Raw genomic sequence first — 14,603 nt, forward strand, 5'->3', positions numbered from 1 at the left:
ATCATACCATCTCTATGTGCAACCAGGAACTATAGCTCAGTGGGGTTACATAAACTTAGCTGCCAGACCTTGATTTGTTGCCCCAAGCAGTTGTTAAGCGACCGGCCAAGTTTGAGGAGAGGTGTCTCATTGCTAAGGAAAATGGTCTGAGCCCAGCTAAGTAGTTTACTTTACTTTCTCTAAAATCAGTTAGTTTCTCGTATTGCCTATCACTGGGGCATAAAATAATTTGACTACATGTTCATTCGAACTGTAGCCTCTTGGCAGAGCGCACAGAGCAATTGTCTCTCATTTGCAATTTGAATTACCATACACCAGTTGTCTAAATACTAATAGCACCAAATTCAAGAAAAGGAAATGCATATTTACAAGACTGGAAGGCTAAAGAGAGAGAACAGGGAAGGGGGTCATGCAAGAAATTGCATGCAGAAAAAGAGATTGAAATGAGTGTTGAAGAGAAGGGACGCATAAGATTAGCATACATAGGATTCCAGAAAGATGTTGGGATACAAGTGTCAGAGAGACTACAGGTGAAAGCTGTTTTAAGAGGAGAACACAAGTATTTGAGGCACTCCGAAGGCAATTACTGCTTCCACTGATTTATTAATATTTTATATTGACAGAATTGAAACATTATCAATTCTAGTTAGTCAGAAAAAAATCATTGTTTTTACCTGTGACGGCTAGTATGGAATGGGGGTGCTGGGGTGAGAGGTAGACGACGACGGGATTAGGGGGGGGGGGGTTCAAAATATATATTTTTTTAAATCTCCACCAGCCGCATCGGTCCTCCTCTTCTCTGCTCTTCCTGACTCCAGTCCGTAAGAAGCTGCAGAAGCACTCAGGCTCCCCTGATCCAATCACAACGCTGCAATGCAGCGTTGTGATTGGTCTGAGCGCCGTGGATCGGAGCTCAGTTCAAGATAGGGAACCCGTGCATAGTACCTACATTACAGCCTGGTAGAGAATATCCAAAGTGAGCATGAAACAGCTGGCCAAGCAGTCATGTGCACTTAGTGTGCATAGTCCACTCCTACGCCCACCCTGAGCCACAAGCCCCACCTTTACCCAGCCCGCTGCAACCAAAAATAAAACGATAATATCCTTATTATCGTTTTATTTTACCCCTTTTCACTGCTCTAAAAGCAGTGGGGAGACGCTCATCTGCCTTAGCGAAGGAATCACCACTGGTTTTTAGTTATAGCTCGGATGCTGCTAAGAACCATTACAATGTGAGTAAGTCTGGCTTATTTTCACCATATGTTCATCCTGTAAAATGTCTGGATGCGGTAACATAATTCACAGAGAGGGACTCAAATACTCGTCATAGTTTTCATTTATTTGTGAAAAAGTGTCACACATTTGACTCTGGAATGGCACTCATACTGTAACTGAAATCCTAGAAATACCACACATAATTAGTCTGAAAATATGGCAGTTATTGGATCAGAGCATGATGAAGCTTGTCAAGCTAACTAAGAAATATCACCAATCTTTCCATATGCGACCTATTATTGAAATAACCCACTGAAAAGTACTGGTCTTTAATTACAATATTTTTTCAAACACAGCTCATGTAATTTCGCAATACTTGCTCTTTGTAAGGAAAACAATAAACTTTCCTGACATTTAAAAAACAGTTGTAACAACGTCAAATATAGAGGTTAAAAGAATAGGTTCACCAGTGTTTAGGTTTCGCCTCGTCGAAAGCTGCGCCGCGCAGCTTTTCGGCGCAGGCGAAAACTTTTGAGAAGACTATGTGGCTTGGTCACCGCCTCTCACTTCCATTGGCTAGCTCCATAAATGGAGGCTAGCCATTGGAAGTGAGATCTGTCCGTCACGGTCCGAGGCGATTCGTGGGCGTTCCGGCAATCTTTTTCTCATCCTGCCCCTTTTCGCACGTCATGCGGCTGTGGGCGTGTGTTTTCGTCTTTTTGGAAGTGCCTTTAGCCGGAGTGGTCGGCGAGATTTACGTTGCCAGGAAGTTGTTGTGATTTCCGATCAGGTAAGCAGCATTTTGTTTATAATTTTGCTCCTTGCTCTTGTCTCTGTTTTGTTGTCTAATGCTTGTTTTTGTTCCTTTCACAGATCCCCCCCGGCCCGTGGCCGTTCCGTGCAGCGTCGTGCAAGGAGTGTTTTGCCCGGTATGTATACAGCTGTTTGCGGGTCTCAGGTAAGCCATCTTGTCTCTGTTTTGTTATCTAATGCTTGTTTTTATTCCTTTTACAGGTCCCCCCCGGCCCGTGGCCGTTCCGTGCAGCGTCGTGCAAGGAGTGTTTTGCCCGGTATGTATGCAGCTGTTTGCGGGTCTCAGGTAAGCCATCTTGTCTCTGTTTGTTGTCTAATGCTTGTATTTGTTCCTTTTACAGATCCCCCCCCGGCCCGTGGCCGTTCCGTGCAGCGTCGTGCAAGGAGTGTTTTGCCCGGTATGTATGCAGCAGTTTGCGGGTCTCAGGTAAGCCATCTTGTCTCTGTTTGTTGTCTAATGCTTGTTTTTGGGAGAGGTGTGGCGCCGCTGCCAGGGCGACTGACGCTGGAATCTGGGGATCAGAGTTCGATCCCCGGCTCCGGCGGCAGGTTAGCCCAGCACTATGTGACTCTGGGCAATAGCTCGCTTAATCTTCCCGACGGCCCCCAGCGCCTAGAGACCCTTACGGGTGATTGTGCGCTTTACAAATGTGGATTATTATTATTATTATTATAATATTTTTGTTCCTTTTACAGGTCCCCCTGGCCCGTGGCCGTTCCGTGCAGCGTCGTTCAAGGAGTGTTTTGCCCGGTATGTATGCAGCTGTTTGCGGGTCTCAGGTAAGCCTTCTTGTCTCCGTTTGTTGTCCAATGCTTGTTTTTGTTCCTTTTACAGATCCCCCCCGGCCCGTGGCCGTTCCGTGCAGCGTCGTGCAAGGAGTGTTTTGCCCTGTATTTATGCAGCTGTTTGCGGGTCTCAGGTAAGCCATCTTGTCTCTGTTTGTTGTCTGATGCTTATTTTTGTTCCTTTTACAGGTCCCCCCCGGCCCGTGGCCGTGTCGTGCAAGGAGTGTTTTGCCCGGTATGTATGCAGCACTTTCTGGGTCTAAGGTAAGCCATCTTGTCTCTGTTTTGTTGTCTAATGCTTGTTTTTGTTGCTTTTACAGGTCCCCCCGGCCCGTGGCCGTTCCGTGCAGCGTCGTGCAAGGAGTGTTTTGCCCGGTGTGTATGCAGCTGTTTGCGGGTCTCAGGTAAGCCATCTTGTCTCTGTTTTGTTGTCTAATGCTTGTTTTTGTTCCTTTTACAGGTCCCCCCCAGCCCGCGGCTGTTCCGTGCAGCAGCGTCGTGCAAGGAGTGTTTTGCCCCGTATGTATGCAGCTGTTTGCGGGTCTCAGGTAAGCCATCTTGTCTCTGTTTTGTTGTCTAATGCTTGTTTTTGTTCCTTTTACAGGTCCCCCCCGGCCCGTGGCCGTGTCGTGCAAGGAGTGTTTTGCCCGGTATGTATACAGCTGTTTGCGGGTCTCAGGTAAGCCATCTTGTCTCTGTTTTGTTGTCTAATGCTTGTTTTTGTTCCTTTTACAGGTCCCCCCCCAGCCCGCGGCCGTTCCGTGCAGCAGCGTCGTGCAAGGAGTGTTTTGCCCCGTATGTATGCAGCAGTTTGCGGGTCTCAGGTAAGCCATCTTGTCTCTGTTTGTTGTCTAATGCTTGATTTTGTTCCTTTTACAGGTCCCCCCCCGCCCGTGGCCGTTCCGTGCAGCGTCGTGCAAGGAGTGTTTTGCCCGGTATGTATGCAGCAGTTTGCGGGTCTCAGGTAAGCCATCTTGTCTCTGTTTGTTGTCTAATGCTTGTTTTTGGGAGAGGTGTGGCGCCGCGGCCAGGGCGACTGACGCTGGAATCTGGGGATCAGAGTTCGATCCCCGGCTCCGGCGGCAGGTTAGCCCAGCACCATGTGACTCTGGGCAATAGCTCGCTTAATCTTCCCGACGGCCCCCAGCGCCTAGAGACCCTTACGGTTGATTGTGCGCTTTACAAATGTGGATTATTATTATTATTATTATATTTTTGTTCCTTTTACAGGTCCCCCCCGGCCCGTGGCCGTTCCGTGCAGCGTCGTTCAAGGAGTGTTTTGCCCGGTATGTATGCAGCTGTTTGCGGGTCTCAGGTAAGCCTTCTTGTCTCCGTTTGTTGTCCAATGCTTGTTTTTGTTCCTTTTACAGATCCCCCCCAGCCCGTGGCCGTTCCGTGCAGCGTCGTGCAAGGAGTGTTTTGCCCTGTATTTATGCAGCTGTTTGCGGGTCTCAGGTAAGCCATCTTGTCTCTGTTTGTTGTCTGATGCTTGTTTTTGTTCCTTTTACAGGTCCCCCGGCCCGTGGCCGTGTCGTGCAAGGAGTGTTTTGCCCGGTATGTATGCAGCACTTTCTGGGTCTCAGGTAAGCCATCTTGTCACTGTTTTGTTGTCTAATGCTTGTTTTTGTTGCTTTTACAGGTCCCCCCGGCCCGTGGCCGTTCCGTGCAGCGTCGTGCAAGGAGTTTTTTGCCCGGTGTGTATGCAGCTGTTTGCGGGTCTCAGGTAAGCCATCTTGTCTCTGTTTTGTTGTCTAATGCTTGTTTTTGTTCCTTTTACAGGTCCCCCCCAGCCCGCGGCTGTTCCGTGCAGCAGCGTCGTGCAAGGAGTGTTTTGCCCCGTATGTATGCAGCTGTTTGTGGGTCTCAGGTAAGCCATCTTGTCTCTGTTTTGTTGTCTAATGCTTGTTTTTGTTCCTTTTACAGGTCCCCCCCGGCCCGTGGCCGTGTCGTGCAAGGAGTGTTTTGCCCGGTATGTATACAGCTGTTTGCGGGTCTCAGGTAAGCCATCTTGTCTCTGTTTTGTTGTCTAATGCTTGTTTTTGTTCCTTTTACAGGTCCCCCCCCAGCCCGCGGCCGTTCCGTGCAGCAGCGTCGTGCAAGGAGTGTTTTGCCCCGTATGTATGCAGCAGTTTGCGGGTCTCAGGTAAGCCATCTTGTCTCTGTTTTGTTGTCTAATGCTTGTTTTTGTTCCTTTTACAGGTCCCCCCCCGCCCGTGGCCGTTCCGTGCAGCGTCGTGCAAGGAGTGTTTTGCCCGGAATGTATACAGCTGTTTGCGGGTCTCAGGTAAGCCATCTTGTCTCTGTTTGTTGTCTAATGCTTGTTTTTGGGAGAGGTGTGGCGCCGCGGCCAGGGCGACTGACGCTGGAATCTGGGGATCAGAGTTCGATCCCCGGCGGCAGGTTAGCCCAGCACCATGTGACTCTGGGCAATAGCTCGCTTAATCTTCCCGACGGCCCCCAGCGCCTAGAGACCCTTACGGGTGATTGTGCGCTTTACAAATGTGGATTATTATTATTATTATTATATTTTTGTTCCTTTTACAGGTCCCCCCCGGCCCGTGGCCGTTCCGTGCAGCGTCGTTCAAGGAGTGTTTTGCCCGGTATGTATGCAGCTGTTTGCGGGTCTCAGGTAAGCCTTCTTGTCTCCGTTTGTTGTCCAATGCTTGTTTTTGTTCCTTTTACAGATCCCCCCCGGCCCGTGGCCGTTCCGTGCAGCGTCGTGCAAGGAGTGTTTTGCCCTGTATTTATGCAGCTGTTTGCGGGTCTCAGGTAAGCCATCTTGTCTCTGTTTGTTGTCTGATGCTTGTTTTTGTTCCTTTTACAGGTCCCCCCCGGCCCGTGGCCGTGTCGTGCAAGGAGTGTTTTGCCCGGTATGTATGCAGCACTTTCTGGGTCTCAGGTAAGCCATCTTGTCTCTGTTTGTTGTCTAATGCTTGTTTTTGTTCCTTTTACAGGTCCCCCCCCGGCCCGTGGCCGTGTCGTGCAAGGAGTGTTTTGCCCGGTATGTATGCAGCACTTTCTGGGTCTCAGGTAAGCCATCTTGTCTCTGTTTTGTTGTCTAATGCTTGTTATTGTTGCTTTTACAGGTCCCCCCCAGCCCGCGGCTGTTCCGTGCAGCAGCGTCGTGCAAGGAGTGTTTTGCCCCGTATGTATGCAGCTGTTTGCGGGTCTCAGGTAAGCCATCTTGTCTCTGTTTTGTTGTCTAATGCTTGTTTTTGTTCCTTTTACAGGTCCCCCCCAGCCCGTGGCCGTGTCGTGCAAGGAGTGTTTTGCCCGGTATGTATACAGCTGTTTGCGGGTCTCAGGTAAGCCATCTTGTCTCTGTTTTGTTGTCTAATGCTTGTTTTTGGTCCTTTTACAGGTCCCCTCCCAGCCCGCGGCCGTTCTGTGCAGCAGCGTTGTGCAAGGAGTGTTTTGCCCCGTATGTATGCAGCAGTTTGCGGGTCTCAGGTAAGCCATCTTGTCTCTGTTTTGTTGTCTAATGCTTGTTTTTGTTCCTTTTACAGGTCCCCCCCCGCCCGTGGCCGTTCCGTGCAGCGTCGTGCAAGGAGTGTTTTGCCCGGTATGTATACAGCTGTTTGCGGGTCTCAGGTAAGCCATCTTGTCTCTGTTTTGTTGTCTAATGCTTGTTTTTGTTCCTTTTACAGGTCCCCCCCGGCCCGTGGCCGTTCCGTGCAGCGTCGTGCAAGGAGTGTTTTGCCCGGTTTGTATGCAGCTGTTTGCGGGTCTCAGGTAAGCCATCTTGTCTCTGTTTGTTGTCTAATGCTTGTTTTTGTTCCTTTTACAGGTCCCCCCCGGCCCGTGGCCGTGTCGTGCAAGGAGTGTTTTGCCCGGTATGTATGCAGCACTTTCTGGGTCTCAGGTAAGCCATCTTGTCTCTGTTTTGTTGTCTAATGCTTGTTTTTGTTCCTTTTACAGGTCCCCCCCGGCCCGTGGCCGTTCCGTGCAGCGTCGTGCAAGGAGTGTTTTGCCCGGTTTGTATGCAGCTGTTTGCGGGTCTCAGGTAAGCCATCTTGTCTCTGTTTGTTGTCTAATGCTTGTTTTTGTTCCTTTTACAGGTCCCCCCCGGCCCGTGGCCGTTCCGTGCAGCATCGTGCAAGGAGTGTTTTGCCCGGTGTGTATGCAACTGTTTGCGGGTCTCAGGTAAGCCATCTTGTCTCCGTTTGTTGTCTAATGCTTGTTTTTGTTCCTTTTACAGGTCACCCCCCCCCCCCGGCCCGTGGCCGTTCCGTGCAGCGTCGTGCAAGGAGTGTTTTGCCCGGTATGTATGCAGCACTTTCTGGGTCTCAGGTAAGCCATCTTGTCTCTGTTTTGTTGTCTAATGCTTGTTATTGTTGCTTTTACAGGTCCCCCCCAGCCCGCGGCTGTTCCGTGCAGCAGCGTCGTGCAAGGAGTGTTTTGCCCCGTATGTATGCAGCTGTTTGCGGGTCTCAGGTAAGCCATCTTGTCTCTGTTTGTTGTCTAATGCTTGTTTTTGTTCCTTTTACAGGTCACCCCCCCCCCGGCCCGTGGCCGTTCCGTGCAGCGTCGTGCAAGGAGTGTTTTGCCCGGTATGTATGCAGCTGTTTGCGGGTCTCAGGTAAGCCATCTTGTCTCTGTTTGTTGTCTAATGCTTGTTTTTGTTCCTTTTACAGGTCCCCCCGGCTCGTGGCCCTTCCGTGCAGCGTCGTGCATGGAGTGTTTTGCCCGGTATGTATACAGCTGTTTGCGGGTCTCAGGTAAGCCATCTTGTCTCTGTTTTGTTGTCTAATGCTTGTTTTTGTTCCTTTTACAGGTCCCCCCCAGCCCGCGGCCGTTCCGTGCAGCAGCGTCGTGCAAGGAGTGTTTTGCCCGGTTTGTATGCAGCTGTTTGCGGGTCTCAGGTAAGCCATCTTGTCTCTGTTTGTTGTCTAATGCTTGTTTTTGTTCCTTTTACAGGTCCCCCCCGGCCCGTGGCCGTTTTCCGTGCAGCATCGTGCAAGGAGTGTTTTGCCCGGTGTGTATGCAACTGTTTGCGGGTCTCAGGTAAGCCATCTTGTCTCCGTTTGTTGTCTAATGCTTGTTTTTGTTCCTTTTACAGGTCCCCCCCCCCCCCCCCCCCGGCCCGTGGCCGTTCCGTGCAGCGTCGTGCAAGGAGTGTTTTGCCCGGTATGTATGCAGCTGTTTGCGGGTCTCAGGTAAGCCATCTTGTCTCTGTTTGTTGTCTAATGCTTGTTTTTGTTCCTTTTACAGGTCACCCCCCCCCCCCGGCCCGTGGCCGTTCCGTGCAGCGTCGTGCAAGGAGTGTTTTGCCCGGTATGTATGCAGCTGTTTGCGGGTCTCAGGTAAGCCATCTTGTCTCTGTTTGTTGTCTAATGCTTGTTTTTGTTCCTTTTACAGGTCCCCCCGGCTCGTGGCCCTTCCGTGCAGCGTCGTGCATGGAGTGTTTTGCCCGGTATGTATACAGCTGTTTGCGGGTCTCAGGTAAGCCATCTTGTCTCTGTTTTGTTGTCTAATGCTTGTTTTTGTTCCTTTTACAGGTCCCCCCCCAGCCCGCGGCCGTTCCGTGCAGCAGCGTCGTGCAAGGAGTGTTTTGCCCCGTATGTATGCAGCTGTTTGCGGGTCTCAGGTAAGCCATCTTGTCTCTGTTTTGTTGTCTAATGCTTGTTTTTGTTCCTTTTACAGGTCCCCCACGGCCCGTGGCCGTTCCGTGCAGCGTCCTGCAAGGAGTGTTTTGCCCGGTATGTATGCAGCTGTTTGCGGGTCTCAGGTAAGCCCTCTTTATTTTCTTTCTTATGTAATGCGTTTTTTTTATTATAACTTTTCTCCATTTCGTCTCTGCCGCTGTGTGTGTGTGTGTGTGTGTGTGGGTGCTAATGCAATAGGTGTCGCATTTGCGAGAGATTAGGCTATTGGCTTTGTAAATGACAATGCCATTTATTTATGTTGTCAAAGCCAACACATAAATAAAAATGTTGTCATTTACAATGCCAATAGCTCTAACTTTTCCAAAGGCGAAACCGTTGCATTGTAAATGCTTGTTTTTAGTTTGTTTATAGGTGGAAGTAGAGAGTTGTTAAATCTTTCCTTTAAATCGCTGCTGGTAGTAGAGTCATGTGCATAGCAGCATCACTTGTGCGCAGCCCTAAGCGCAAGCGCGTCTAAATGACCACGTGCATGTTGCTCTCTGTGTTGCATGAAAATCTAAATAAAGATATTTGAACCAAAAAAAAGTTAACTGTAAAGCAAAAGCCGAACACAGCCGATGTTTGCCGAAGCTGGTGTGCGGTACGGGAGAGCGTCTCGCGCCCCCTGCAGGCCATGGCCGTGCGTTGACGTACCAACGGCAGCTGCAGCAGCAACGGGAGAAGGCGGTGCTAGGTGGCAGGCGAACGGGCCTCTCGAGTGCTTCTAACCGAGGAACAACGGCTCAGAGCACAGGTAACGAGCCCGGTGAGGGTGGCGAGCGTGGTTCCTTCCTGCAGCGGCGAAAGAGGCGCGCGCCGGTGCAGGCAGCGCGCGGGCGACAGCACCTCTTTGTGTGCGCGAGGCTTCTCGCGGGCATCACGCCCCCTCCTCCACGCTTGTGTGAACCTGCCTCAGTCCGCCGGCGTGGAAGAGGATGCGCTGCCCGGAACAGGCCTCTGAACAGGCCGCTTAAGAGCCCGGTCCAGCCCTCCTCGTTCATACGAGCGCGCTGCCCTCTTCCGGGTGAGTACGGGACGCCCGAGATGAGTTGTTAACCTTGGTCACCCATTGGGGTGCTCTGGAGCCCGAGAGTGGTGCTAGACCCAAAGCAATAGATCCCGAGAGACCGCTCGGGGCGCAAAACGGCAGGCACCGTGTGCTTTTGTGTTGACAATGGTCCCCCCGCCCTTCTTTCCGCCATGTGTTCCAAGATGTCGGGAGTGCAGGTCGCGGCCTGCCATTGCGGCGGCGCCCATGGCTCCACCTTCCGATCCGTTGTACCCCAGCCCGCCCTCGGTGTGCACAGAACCTCCATAACCACGGGCCGGCGGGGGGCGTAGATCATTGTTCACCCGAGGCCCGCACAGCCTGCTCACCAGGCCGTCCACCCACGGGATGGCCAGATGAAATCTCAGCCTTGTGCTTTATTAGTAAATAAGTAGTGCAATTGTCACGATCAGTTATTGCATGCGGCGTTAGAAGGCAGACCCATTAACCCCGCCTCTTGAAAAGGGCTTTGCTCGACATTGAGTGAGCTAATTCGGTTTTAGTGGTGCTCCTTTTTAGTTTGTTTGTGTTAGGGTTACCAGATGACACCCTGTTATCCTAGCCACCACGGCATTGAAGTCCGGGGTTTTCTTTTTCAGGTCAAGGTTTTCAAGTTTTTTAATGTCAGTTTAATTGTTTTAAAAGACCTGAACCTGTAATTTAACCTTAGAAGATGTTGCTAGGGAAAGCCTAGGATATAATGATCTGGTAACCTGAGTTTGTGTTATTTCGTAGTAAACACGATTATTGTACCATAGCGACATCGGATGTTCACCCTTTTGAAGGGAGTTATTTTAGTTTGAAACCAGTGCGATGATAGTCTTTTTACTTTTCAGATACTTTTAATTGGAAATGAGTACAGGTTCGGATTGTAACATAACGTTTGTGTTGTGTGAAACACAGGGAATGTTTGTGTGTGACTCTTGTCCCCGGCTCCAGCAAAGACAACGTGAAGGCCGAACCAACGCAATTAATCAGCTCACCAATATCCTAAACAATTGTAAATAACATTGAGAGATGCATACACATTTCACAGAAAAATCACAAGTATTTCAGACTAATAAAGCAGCATACCCATCGCTTTTTGAGCTTGCAAAGTGAACGTTATCTGTGATTTAAGAAACCAGTGTCTTGCATTAAAGCGTTTCTTATCTGAGTCATTGTTAAGCATATGGTGTAATTGGGTGATTTTAAGTGTGGTTCAAATGTAAAGGTCAAATGCCCTCATTTAAAACGGCACGGACGGGTTAATAATATCCATTATTGTGGCATGGCTGGCTCCCATTGTTTATACACTGTGTATTGTTTTCTTCCACCACACGCTATTTGGGCCCCAGTTCATCTCTGTGTAGTTAGCCGACAGTATGAATATTTATTATCATAGTTTTCTCGAGATGCACGCATAATACTCCTGTGATACAGCTGCACACCTCCTGATGTAAGAGCCTCCCACATAACTCTGTATTCTGGTTAAGTGACATCGAGATTGCTACATCTGTTTTACACACACTGTGCCCTACAGACATTGGGTACTGCGTTATCTGTCCACTAATACAAATTTCGTTTCTTTCGGTTTTCCTATAAAGTGGACCTTATACCAAAGAATAGAAGACAACTTAAGAGATTGTAGAAGGTGACATTTATTATCAGTAATTAAAATGGGTGTTAAATAATATGTACGTTGTTATGCGTTGTATAAATGTACACATTCGAGTCAGGGTTATATCACAAAGTTAGAGCAGGGAGCTAGAATGTGATAGTCAGTGGCTATAGTCTAAAATGTAAAGGTTGAGTGGAATTGACAGTGGAGGAAAATGGTTTAAAACCGTGTTATCTCATATAGCAGAATGACGTTGTGTATGAAGAGGCAAGTTAAAATAAAAAATAAGTCCCACAAAAATACTCGTAAGCAGTGGTTGGTAATATCAAATTGTATTGTAATTAATCCATACAGGACCAGCAAATCTTTCTTACTTATTGTAAACTTGGTTTGCACAGCATATATCCAGTTGCACTGCTTTTGTGTAAGTTATTACCAAGTGTCACTTGTAGCGTGATGTGCACAGCATTGGACAATGTTTTGGGAATGATTTTAGATTTCCTTATGTTATCAAGCTGCTCCCAAAAATTGTGAGATTTGGGGACAAATTACTTCTATGGAATTGCACTTTTCATGCGAAGAAAATGCCATTGGATTCAGTAATTTAGTGTTGATGTAGACACACATACAGAATCGAAAACATTAGTCAACAAGTGTTAGATTATGTTCTTGGTTGAATTTACCAAAGCGGTCTCGAGAATACTCTGTCGTGAGAAATAACGGCTAAGGTTTTAAGAAAACAACTCAGAAGGGAGGGGTCATGGAGATACTGCAGTGAAAAGATGATGCCAAACGAAAACGCATGGGTACCTCCTAAATAAAGCCATTCTCCATAAATTATGAGTTTGTAAATAGACTTGATTGTTTTTGACTAACTGGCTTCTGTGCTTTTTAGAGTAAGGTAAATGAGGAGAACCATACTGAAGCTTCTTACGCCCTTCAGGTTCTGCAGGTAGCCCACCAACTATTTGGCTACTTTATTGATATACATACATTTATATACACGCGGCACAAAAGGTTTGCAGGACTCCTTTATGGTTGGTGTGTAATAGATTATATATATATATATATAATCTGTCCCAACGGGTTAAACAAGCTTGAGGGCCTTAAAACTATCAGCTCATGGGCTGTCTTGCAAGACATATTGTTTTCTAACAGCGGGCTTAAGAGGCCACCCATTGCTTACCTGTTTGTTGGCTTCGTTGTCACTCATTTGCTCGTGCCTTATTGGTCTGCTGCTGTAGGAGTCCATCCATCCACTTCATCCCTCTCTTGGAGCATGGCTGCATTACTCGTCATTCCACTGCTCATATTTTTAGGTGCTACGTTTTTTTCTTTGCGTTTAAGCACTCTGAGTGTATCTTTTTCAGCTGTGAACATTGTGTTCTTCTCCATCCTTCTTCTTCCTCTCGTCTGCTACCCTCTGATATATGTTGTGTTGCCCTATCCGTTGTACCTGTTGCTTTATCCTACACTTACCGAGTTGCTTTTCCACCTGTCCTCCCGCCATTGTCTCTTGTCATCGCCACCCGGCATCCCCCCATTGTCAGTGTTGCCCACGCCACCCTCCATAACAAATGAAAGCACTGTGATGCTGGCATTGTCCATGTAAGGCTTCACACATGCCTTCCCTCAGTGTTAACTTCTGTCCTGCCTCCTTCCAGCAATTTCAAACCAGCATTTTCAATGCAATAGGTCTCGCGTTTGCAAGAGTTTAAGCTATTTGTATTGTAAATGACATTACCTTTTATTTGTGTTTTTTAACCCAAGCCGCATATAAAAGCATTGATATTTAGAATTCCAAAAGCTCAAACTCTCATTAATGCAAGACTACTTTAATGGTTGCTGCGCCCCTTACTTTAAACGCTACACGTCCATACCTAAATACAGCATGCCTCACAGAGCAGCGAAAGCGATGTCCAGGCTCTACCTAAAAAGAATAACCTGGGGAAATTTAAGCAGGGAGAAAAAGTCACTATTCTGACTTCAACAGCTTGAAGTGGTGGAAAAGGTATGTTTTAACAGCATTATGCCCTATTGCAATTTGCAGAACGTGAAATGGGAAGGTAATACCCAAGTGAGAGAAATTAAACCCGGCTGTATCAGTATCATCAGTATGTATCAGGGTGGGATTACACTTCAGTATTTCCCTAGTCTGAGAATGAAGGGCAAGTTGTTCCACAGAGAGGTTCACTTCACTTTTTAGGAAAGGAAGAGGTGTGGCGCCGCGGCCAGGGCGACTGACGCTGGAATCTGGGGACCACGGTTCGATCCCCGGCTCCGGCGGCAGGTTAACCCAGCACCTTGTGACTCTGGGCAATAGCTCGCTTAATCTTCCCGACGGCCCCCAGCGCCTAGAGACCCTTACGGGTGATTGTGCGCTTTACAAATGTGGACTTTACTTTACTTTTTAAAGAAGATTCATGCACAGACATACTGAGAAACTATCAGGCTACTAAAAGGGTGGCTTAGCAAGCAGGGGCTTGAAATGCTCAATTTCACAACTACCAATTTCTAGCAAGCCATTTTATTCTACTGCTTAGTAATAAAAACAACCACGTATTCTCCTTAAACTGTGTCAACCCAGACCAGTAAGAACTATAAACAATCATTGGCTAAGCCTATAGGTTGGGGGTTGTCAGGCACCCTTTAGGTTTTTCAGTGCTTATTTAGTTTATCAAGATTTTGCAAAAAGCTATTGTTGGAGAAGCACCTGCGCCTTCAAAAATATTTTTGAAATGGTTAAAACGGGTTGACCCACTTGGATCCATGTTGTATACTGTAGTGTGTGGAAAAAAATGTGAACGACAAAATAACAGCAAATGTGTGAAGAGTAGGTTGAAAGCCCTTATAAAAAAAGTATATATATCATTTTAGTCAAAATGGAAAGGCCTCGGTTAACACCAGAACTAAAAGCAGGTGTAGCACTAAAATCACTCAAAACATATTTTACTTTTCCATATACGTGCAATAGTCCCATATCAAATATGTTACTTTAGGGTTGCCCACAGTTCTTTAGGCAAGATCACTTAACTTTATTTTGCAGACTGGGAACTGGTTTTTTTTTTTTGGGGAATTAGAAGTCTTGGCCTACGAATCCCAGCATGCAACTTGCTATTGTCTGTACAGCAAGCTGAAGTCGCTACATTTGACATAGTGACAGGTGCAATGCTGCTTTGAAAAGTAAGCAATACTATGCTCCCTTACTCATATGCAACCCTCTTCCCACAAATCGCCTCAAACTCTAACCGATGACTAGATGTTGCAAGCAGAAGACTGTAACATTAACCCACAGAGCTATCTTAGTGGTCTATAAACTGGCCAATCTGAATGCTGGTTTGATGTTTTAGTAATTGTAGTGCGCTCACCTGGCAACACTAGCAATACACTGTACACCCATAGGTTTTGGGAAGGCAGACAGTTAATGTCATAGTGTATGTAGACAGGTGATTTTCATGTAAGTAGATACATATATAATCAGGGCCACTGGAATTAT

General features: G+C 47.6%; 1 protein-coding gene across 14 annotated transcripts in view; it reads left to right on the plus strand.

Annotated features, from left to right (window-relative positions):
- Positions 1-14,603, plus strand: part of LOC144829510 (transcriptional regulator Kaiso-like) — a 253,207-nt gene that overhangs the window by 7,771 nt on the left and 230,833 nt on the right. For 4 of the 14 annotated variants that reach the window (XM_078688714.1, XM_078688718.1, XM_078688723.1 and 1 more), the window contains exon 1: positions 9,240-9,483. The exons of 5 other annotated variants lie outside the window; for them this stretch is intronic. The gene's annotated coding sequence lies outside the window, so the exon portion shown is untranslated. Of the gene's footprint in view, positions 1-8,996; positions 9,214-9,239; positions 9,484-14,603 lie in introns of those variants that run through there. 5 more of the 14 variants (XM_078688715.1, XM_078688713.1, XM_078688720.1 and 2 more) reach the window with 3 other exon arrangements.

Source organism: Lissotriton helveticus, chromosome 4_1, assembly GCF_964261635.1.
Source record: "Lissotriton helveticus chromosome 4_1, aLisHel1.1, whole genome shotgun sequence".
Lineage (NCBI taxonomy): Eukaryota > Metazoa > Chordata > Amphibia > Caudata > Salamandridae > Lissotriton > Lissotriton helveticus.